At 40.8% G+C, this 9431-nt stretch overlaps 1 protein-coding gene across 3 annotated transcripts in view; it reads right to left on the reverse strand.

Moving 5' to 3' along the window:
* The window catches only part of LOC124136565 (complexin-like), a 305393-nt gene extending 296831 nt beyond the window's left edge, over positions 1–8562 (reverse strand). For 2 of the 3 annotated variants that reach the window (XM_046502508.2, XM_046502510.2), the window contains exon 1: positions 8463–8560. The gene's annotated coding sequence lies outside the window, so the exon portion shown is untranslated. Of the gene's footprint in view, positions 1–8462 lie in introns of all 3 variants that reach the window. The other variant, XM_048393591.1, reaches the window with a different exon arrangement.
* Between the last annotated feature and the right edge of the window lie 869 nt (positions 8563–9431).

Consider the following 9431-nt stretch of genomic DNA (forward strand, 5'->3'; position numbering starts at 1 on the left):
CAGGAATTATTCCAGCTGTATGACTGCGACTGTAAATAATTGTTTTGGGAGCAGGCAATCCAGTGATTGATATGAGCAACAATCCACGCCATCGGGGAACAATGACACTCAATCAAACAAGTCACTGAGTCTGACCACAATCAAGATACCTTGCACAACTTTAAGAGTGAGTGAGTGAGTGAGTGAGTGAGTGAGTATGGTTTTACACCGCTATTCCAGCAATATCACGGCAGGGGACACCAGAAATGGGCTTCACACATGGTACCCATGTCGGGAATCGAACCCGGGTGTTCGGCGTGACGAGCGAACGCTTTAACCACTAGGCTACCCGACCGCCCTTGCACAACTTTAAGAACTAGAGTGGGATTGCATTAATCCAGATGGTTCTGTTCATGGCACAATTGTCTGGATTACCAAAATTCCTATTTAACCAAACATTAGTATGGCTTAATGCTCCTTCGGAGATGACGTTCCTGACAAGACGGTCCAGCAGGCAGTATGTCTGGTCTAATGGGCTCCAGAATAACGAGTTTCCTCTGTATATGTTAATCATATCTCTCAAAGAGAATCATCCAAAAGGCCTTTCACTGTTTTAGAAGATTCTCAGGAAAGTGAAAGATGGCTTCCTTGCTGCCAAATTGATTTTCCAATTTGGATTCCTTAAAGAAACATGAACTCTTCAAGGCAAAAAACACCTAGACCAGGTTTCTGCTTAATCTGTCCAGTACTACTGGAGAAAAAGTGGAAAACGCAAAAAATTGCTGCCGCCTACAACACAGAAATAAGTGAGTGATCTGGCGAGTTAAAGTAACAAAAACAATTTCGGATCCAAAATACTGACTACGAAAACCAAAACAAATGCCAAAATAAAGTGACTCAGTACATAATAAGTTGTCCACCAGTTAATCGGGTAACATGTTTGTTTGTTTGTTTTGTTGTTTAACGCTGCACTCAGCAATATTCCAGCTATATGAAGGCGGTCTGTAAATAATCGAGTCTGGACCAGACAATCCAGTGATTGACATCATGAGCATCGATCCTCGCACATTGGGATACAATGACATGCATCAACCAGGTCAGCGAGCCTGACCACCCTATCCTTTTAGTCAATTCCTGCGACAATCATAGTCGCCTTTTACGGCAAGCATGGGTTGCTGAAGAACTATTCTAACTGGATTCTTCACGGGTATCGGGTAACGTGAGTTGATGGAACATTGGGTAACATGAGTTGATGGAACATTGGGTAACATGAGTTGATGGAACATTGGGTAACATGAGTTGATGCTCCCTCTATGTTAGTTTGTGTTTCCCTTACCCTTTGGGAACATCGACCACCTCCGTGGACCCATGGTAGAGTCTCCGCCTAGAGAGCGGAAGGTCCGCGGTTTGATCCCCAGCTGCATCAAACCAAAAGACCTAAAAAGATTGTACTAGTTGTTACCCTGCCTGGTGCTTGACTTTGGTGGTGCTTTGAAGTTATAATAGTTCAGGACAAAACTATACTGTATGCCTGCACCCTTATGTTAAGGGACATATTTATTTTTTAACATAATACAAGACCACTAAAATGGGTAGTTTGTTATCTAAATATGTCATATTTCATGATCCGTTCAGCATGCTGTTATCCATGATCAAATGCAGCAATAAGCAGGATTTTTAAATTTAAGTTTTCATATTAATTTGCCTTCAATTATTAACGAGACTCGAAAACATTCCAGAAGTGCTATGTGGGGCCGAGCTAAGAAATGCAAAACAAGGCCGAACGAAGTTCGGTGTCCGTGTCTATTGTTGAGTTGAGGTGTTTACTGTCACGCAAGTTGCAACCTATTGCACCACTAATGTTAGAGACTGCAGCAACTGCAAGCCATGCAATAGCTGCTTACCAAGTTGGTTGGGCTACATGATACTGTAACTGACGTGAATCGACGGCCTGGGGCGTGATAAGGCGTCGCAGTGGGACGAACATGGCAGAGGAAGAGCAATATAGTGGCCGCTTGTTTGACTGCATTATGCTGCTAAAGGCTGTACGCTGAGCAACAGGTGTACATGTGATCAGGAAACATTAAGGATTGCTCATTCCTTTGGGGGGGGGTTGCACAGGAGGGAGGCTCAGTCGTCTAAGGTGCCGCCATTCGCTGTGCAGAGTTGCGTCCCTTGGGCACGCCAGAAACCTATGATTGTGGGTTTGAATCCCGGTTCGCCCCGGTTATGTTTCTAGGTTTGTCAGCACCATACCCGTGCTCCTGGGTTTCACCGAAGTGGTAAACAACCTGCATCATTTCGGGCTTTCCTCCCACATTAAGCTGACACGCCGCGATGTAACTGGAATACTGTTAAAAGCGGCGTTAAACCGAACACACTTACTCATTCCTTTTGGGTAGACTGTAGTTAACCCTTTCCTTTGTCCAGGGCAGACATAATTCAGAGGCACCAGGGCCCACCTCAGACAATTTGTGGCTGCTGTCACGGACACAGTGGTTTGAATATGTTTGTGATAAGCCTGCATCATGAGAGACGGTGGACATCATCTTAGCGTATTTCTTCCAACGTAATAATATTCAAATATTACTCAAGTTTAAAGAAACTATATCACCGAAAATTGTTGTGGATGCACTATCTTGCTTGACAGTTATGAAAGAACTGTGTTACCAAGGATACATTTGATCACGGGGGAGGTGATTTAAACAGCATCATGACTTCAGTCCATTATAGCAGAACTCAAAAAGAGTTCTTTATCACAGGATAAAGTACAGTCTGCGCAACTGATCTTTTAGCAAAGCATCTTAGAACAAAAATTATGCCTAGACTCTGCACCTCATGTTTGTTTGGAAATCACTTGTATGGATTGTGAGTTATGTTTTAAATGTTTAAGTCTAAAAATGATTTTGTCTTTTTATAAAATAATACACAAGAAATAATAGATAAATATATTGGTAAATACCCATATACATAATACTCTTATGAAAAAAACACCATCTGTATGTTTTACCCAAACAAATAACATGTCTATGCCATGAAAAGGGACATGAAAAGCAGCAAGCTGGTAAGAGTTCTCTCCCTTCACCTATCTGCATAAAAGCATTCATCATGTTGACTGAGGTGATGCATCTTCCTTTCAGAATCCTAGACAAAATGCAGAATTCATCTGCAGCCAGTGACAGTTTAAAATATGGAGAAGCCATGATAAAACCTCTCTTGAGACATAATCAGATACCAGGATGCCATGAGCTGAGCTCTTTATCTGCTGTAGTGCATATGGAAATTTGGTTAGGAAACTTTGCTGTTTGTAACAAAATAATGTTCTTGCGACGTGCATTTAAAGCAAATCATTAATCTGACCTGGGACAAGCATGTGGGACTGAAGACCTATTCTGCCTGACTTCCCACAAGGTTTGTGGTACAAAGGACCTATTCTGCGCGACTTCCCACAAGGTTTGAGGTACTTATTAAGGACCTGTTCTGCCATGACTTCCCACAAGGTTTGAGGTACAAAGGACCTATTCTGCCATGACTTCCCATAAGGTTTGTGGTACTAAGGACCTATTCTGCCTGACTTCCCACAAGGTTTGAGGTACTAAGGACCTATTCTGCCTGACTCCCCACAAGGTTTGTGGTACAAAGGACCTATTCTGCCATGACTACCCTCAAGGTTTGAGGTACTAAGGACCTATTCTGCCATGACTTCCCACAAGGTTTGAGGTACTAAGGACCTATTCTGCCATGACTTCCCACAAGGTTTGTGATACAAAGGACCTATTCTGCCATGACTTCCCTCAAGGTTTGAGGTACAAATCACCTATTCTGCTTGACTCCCCACAAGGTTTGTGGTACAAAGGACCTATTCTGCCATGACTTCCCTCAAGGTTTGAGGTACTAAGGACCTATTCTGCCATGACTTCCCACAAGGTTTGAGGTACAAATCACCTATTCTGCCTGACTTCCCACAAGGTTTGTGGTACTAAGGACCTATTCTGTCTGACCTCCCACAAGGTTTGTGGTACTAAGGACCTATTCTGCCTGACTTCCCACAAGGTTTGTGGTACTAAGGACCTATTCTGCCATGACTTCCCATAAGGTTTGTGGTACAAAGGACCTATTCTGCCTGACTTCCCATAAGGTTTGTGGTACAAATCACCTATTCTGCCTGACTTCCCATAAGGTTTGTGGTACAAAGGACCTATTCTGCCATGACTTCCCACAAGGTTGGTGATACTATGGACCTATTTTGCCTGACTTCCCACAAGGTTTGTGGTACAAAGGACCTATTCTGCCCAACTTCCCACAAGGTTTGAGGTACAAAGGACCTATTCTGCCTGACTTCCCACAAGGTTTGTGGTACTGAGGACCTATTCTGCCTGACTTCCCACAAGGTTTGTGATACTAAGGACCTATTCTGCCTGACTTCCCACAAGGTTTGTGATACTAAGGACCTATTCTGCCTGACTTCCCACAAGGTTTGTGATACTAAGGACCTATTCTGCCATGACTTCCCACAAGGTTTGTGATACTAAGGACCTATTCTGCCTGACTTCCCACAAGGTTTGTGGTACAAAGGACCTATTCTGCCTGACTTCCCACAAGGTTTGAGGTACTAAGGACCTATTCTGCCCAACTTCCCACAAGGTTTGTGGTACTAAGGACCTATTCTGCCATGACTTCCCAATAGATTCATTATCGTTACTATTTATATACATGCAAATGATAATCAAGGTACAATTCACATAGCGGGAATGTCACTATTCCAATTAGATTCCAGTACACTGAGTCATCCATAATCTATTTATAATGTCAGTCAGTCTCATTACAGTAAGCTAATGATTTGAATAATTAGATTTGCATCACAGCTGAAAAGACGCAAAAACTAATGAACACACTGATTAGCAACAACAAAGCGAATATTTGTCAGGTCCATACCCACGACTTCACTGTACACACTTAATAACCTGGGTCCCAGACCACAAAGTGAAAACTTACCGTCTTCGACGTAATAAGCGCCCCGCTCTAATAAGCGCCCACAGTCCAGACCACAAAGTGATCACAGCACTATGTCTATTGTAAAAGTATGGTAAAGGGAAAAAACACTCCAATTCTCAGTCATCTTGCTGGTGCCATTTTAATTAGTCAGTGTATTCACCAGATGCCAGTAGCATCAGCGACCCAACAAACTGGGCTTCGGGCAACCTTGTTGGCAGTGAGGGTAAATCCTCTTGAATATTCGCATTTGATTGGATGATGCTTACCGTATTTTCTTGAGTATAGTGCACACTTTTTTTCCAAAAACACAGCTGTGTAGAAGGGGGTGCGCATTATACACAAACGAATTAATGAGTTTTGATGTTTTTCCCCCATGGAAAGACATTACCGTAGGGACGTAACACCGGAAATACCATGTCAACAAATCCATACTGAAGTACGCAAATTAATCATGTAATTACGCTGTCTGGCTATAAAAAGTGTTCTTTGTATATCTAGACTATAACCTTTCACCTTGCAAAATCTGTCAGGGCGTGTAAATGTGTATGTACTTAAACTCCATCATCCAATCCTTGGTTGATAGGCTAGTAGTATACGGACAATGTAATTGTCTTAAGTGACAACCAACAAGAAATCCAGCGCAAGTGTCATATGGGCTGGAATAGGAAAACAAACGATTCCTCTTGGGGGCAAAGGTCATTTAATAATGACAAATATTTAATCGAAACATAAAACCTCCAGGTGGGAGAGTGGGTAAACAAACAGACTGAGAAAATTCACCAAATTCCTGAACAACATGTAGTTTGCATGTTACATTGGTGCCTGTGACGTGTCCCTTGCAACAATAAAAAACAAATACCGCTTACAGCATAATCAGCACTCTACAGTCTGGATTGTCTCCCCTTGACTGTTAAATTAATGGACACTAAAACAGATGCCATGGCATTGCCGTTTAAATTAAAATAAACTAGGGTTTACTTCTTACAATAATGTAGTTTAGTATACAGCAAAAACTTGTATATATTATGTTTGCAACAATAGAGTTAAGTTCATATATCTTGTCTTCCATGTTCTGTGGTATAGCCCTACATGTGTGTATTTGTCGCTATTCACTTGATACTCAGTTAATGACTTTATTACAGATAATTACTGGTAGAACTACTCTGATTACTACTCCGGCAACAGATATTGTTGCATCTGTCGTATGACAAGTCTTGAGAAGGTTCTAATATTTATTCAGGAACGTTACAGTCGTGGATAACATCTAAGATGGCTGACCCCGGTGAGCACAAGCGTGACCCCGGTGAGCACATGAAGAGTTACCCAACAGAGTTATCTCCCCTATACCAATATGTGCCTGCATAGCATATATAACACAGATATCAGTTGTTCCAAAGTGCTACACTTATGGTTATTTATATATAAATATATATAGTAAATGTTGCAACTAAAATAACTCGATATTAAAAAACAGTATTTCTGATACAATAATAGTCTTAGATACAATTCATCCGATCGTTGCATCAAAAATTACATTTATTGGGTATTTTTTAACTGTATCACCCGGTACATTGATAGTGGACCCATGTTACACATTCAGTCAACCCGTGTCACACATTCAGTCAACCAGTGTTACACATTCAGTCAACCAGTGTTACACATTCAGTCAACCAGTGTTACACATTTAATCAACCCAAGTTACAGGTTCAGTCAACCTGTGTTACATATTCAATCAACACAATCGATTGTCCATAAGCTCCACTCTGTGATTAATCATCTATACACATAATATCAATGAAGAAGCCCAGTGATGTTGCGAGTTTTCAATATTTGTTTACTAAATGTAGCCTGAGGTGGCACATTTCGTAGCAAGCAAGGTTCTGAAAGCATTTCTATTTTCAATATATATTTTCATCACCTTTATGTATTCCTTGTTGTAGGGCAAGGATGGTATTATGTGCATACACAATCAATCTTTGTCAATAGTCAGAACATTATTGAACATGTCAAACTCAATGTTCAATCTACAATTGCTGAGAAATGTGCCAGAGATTCTTCAGATTCTGCAGGATCAGAGGTCTACATTGAGACTAAATCAACTTGGAGAAGGTTATCATCATCACAAACAATAATGCAGTCAATTAGGGATTAAAGTCTTCAGGGACAAGACCTTTGTCTTATCCAAAGAGCTCATAACACGAGGCTACTCTTCCTGAAAAAATATGGCAGAATTACATCTCCATCACAAAAGCAAAGATGGCTACAGTGGGATGCAAACTTGGAAATAAAAAAACAGAAACTATAACTATAATTATAATACATCTCAAGCACAACATGTAGTTGGGCTTTGCAGGTAACTCAGGTCGAATTGGGCCAGAGTTGGACCCCAGAGTAGGACCCCAGAGTAGCTAGGACCCCAGAGCAGGACCCGGGTACCCACAGGCAGGTCTACCCCAACCCCTGATTAGTCACATGATATATTGCACAATGACAATAACAATAAAACTCCATGCTTAAACTACAAGCCGCTTTTGTTGACATTCCTTTCTGACTTTTATATGTTTGAGTAAAGATAAAGCTTCAGTCAACTTCAGTATATGCATAATGAGATCGTTTTATATGAGTATCTTATAGTTTTGCCAGGGCTCCGATAAAGCAATTCCCAATCAGACATTCTGTACGGATCTCTTGAGACCTACAATGGGTACCCTCATAGAGTCCGGTAATAGAGAAACAGGTAACCGGAGAGATAAGTTGGACTCTCCCAGCCTCAACATGCAGATATCAATCAATAAATAGATCTAACTAGAAACAATTATGAATAATATGCAAAGATAATAGTGATGCTAAATATTTCCAAATAAGCTCTGCTACTAATGTTACCACAGAGCCAAACATTCTACTTCTTGAGAAAAAGTTAACTCTATCATTTATAAACTAGGCTATTTTTTATAAATCTGAAGTATTACGTGTGTGCATAGTTTATTCATTACAGAAACTGGCTGCAGATCTTGAAATATAATGTGCTCATATAGATACTGCACCAGCTGGGTTTTTTACAACACTACTTTCATCTATACTTATAAAACATATGACACTGTCAATTGACATTGTGAACAAGTGCTTCAATTCATAAAGAATAAAGCTATGTCATGTTCTAAATATATAGGTATCTGGTCATGCACAGCCAAAAAGTATGTATGGGAATTAAAAAGAATTCTGATGCACGCTTTGGCATGCCTTGCCTGAATCAAAAACATACTGGTATCATTAACCGCATCATGACTCACTGCAAGTATTTCAATTAACAATCTGTAAACAGCACTGAAACAGCGTCGAGCCTGGCCTAATTTCTCGTCTCATTATCATATAAATAGATGTCATTCTGTGTAATGATTCATGCAGACAGTTTTCAATGCCAACGTGGCGATGTCATTTGTATGGATGCTGATTGTATATTGGAAAATAGATGCAACTATTTCACTTACAGCTTGCGTTACATTTAAATGCTTCGTCAAGCCAGCGTCTTCTGCTTTTCACGGCAGCAGCTGTCAAAATTTCTAGGTCACGTAGAGTTATCTGCCCATAGTGGACGAGGGGGCTAAAATAAAGATCCGCGAACGAAACGAAGTTAGTTGTATAGTCTGTCTTACAGACCCTGATACAAATATATCAAATATAGCCCATGCAAGTCTATAATGTTTGGCAAGTCTAGATTTCTGCAGTTTAAAGAGAGTCTCTGGGCTCCTTTTGTATTAATTTTTAAAAAAAAGTTAATTTAACAACTATTTCTTTTCTGTACGATATGTTCATTTTTGTGTGTATATTAGTTGTATGAAAGTACCCTAAAAACATCTCGGCGTTTGTTTAGCCCAGGTGTTTTATCACTGCATGTTACGTTAACTCCTGCAGCTGCCAAGGTAAGGAGTCAATGTGGGGTGTCTCCACGTCCTGCTACATCTGCCATATCTAAGAACTAAGAACTCAACTACCCATGCTATCCAGGTAGCAGGGTGGCCCAGCGGTCAATGTTGGTTCACAGGAGGCCGTATCTAAAAATAGACGCCCTCATGCATATTTATGACCATCTCCACACGCGAGCCGTCATGAATATGCATGAGGGCGTCTATTTTTAGATACGGACTCCTGTGGTTGGTTCTGCTGTCGTAGGTTCGAATCCCTCATACGATCCGAGCATGATTTTACTCTTTCACCACAACCTCCGTACAAGTAGGCAGTAATGTGATTGGCATTGGTGGAATTGATCACTTACTTTCGGAAGAGAGGACATGGATGGCCTCATTCACCGCAATCCACTCTGCAGAAGTAGGCCCTACTTCAAGATAGCCGCGCGACAGGCTTCTGGGCGTATGATTGAATCCCATATTCACGCCGATTATCATTATATACTTTCAGTGTAAAAAAATGAGTTTTCTGAAGTTGAGAAAAGTGATATT

This window comes from Haliotis rufescens, unplaced genomic scaffold (assembly GCF_023055435.1).
Source record: "Haliotis rufescens isolate VD_foot unplaced genomic scaffold, xgHalRufe1.0.p SCAF_12, whole genome shotgun sequence".
Lineage (NCBI taxonomy): Eukaryota > Metazoa > Mollusca > Gastropoda > Lepetellida > Haliotidae > Haliotis > Haliotis rufescens.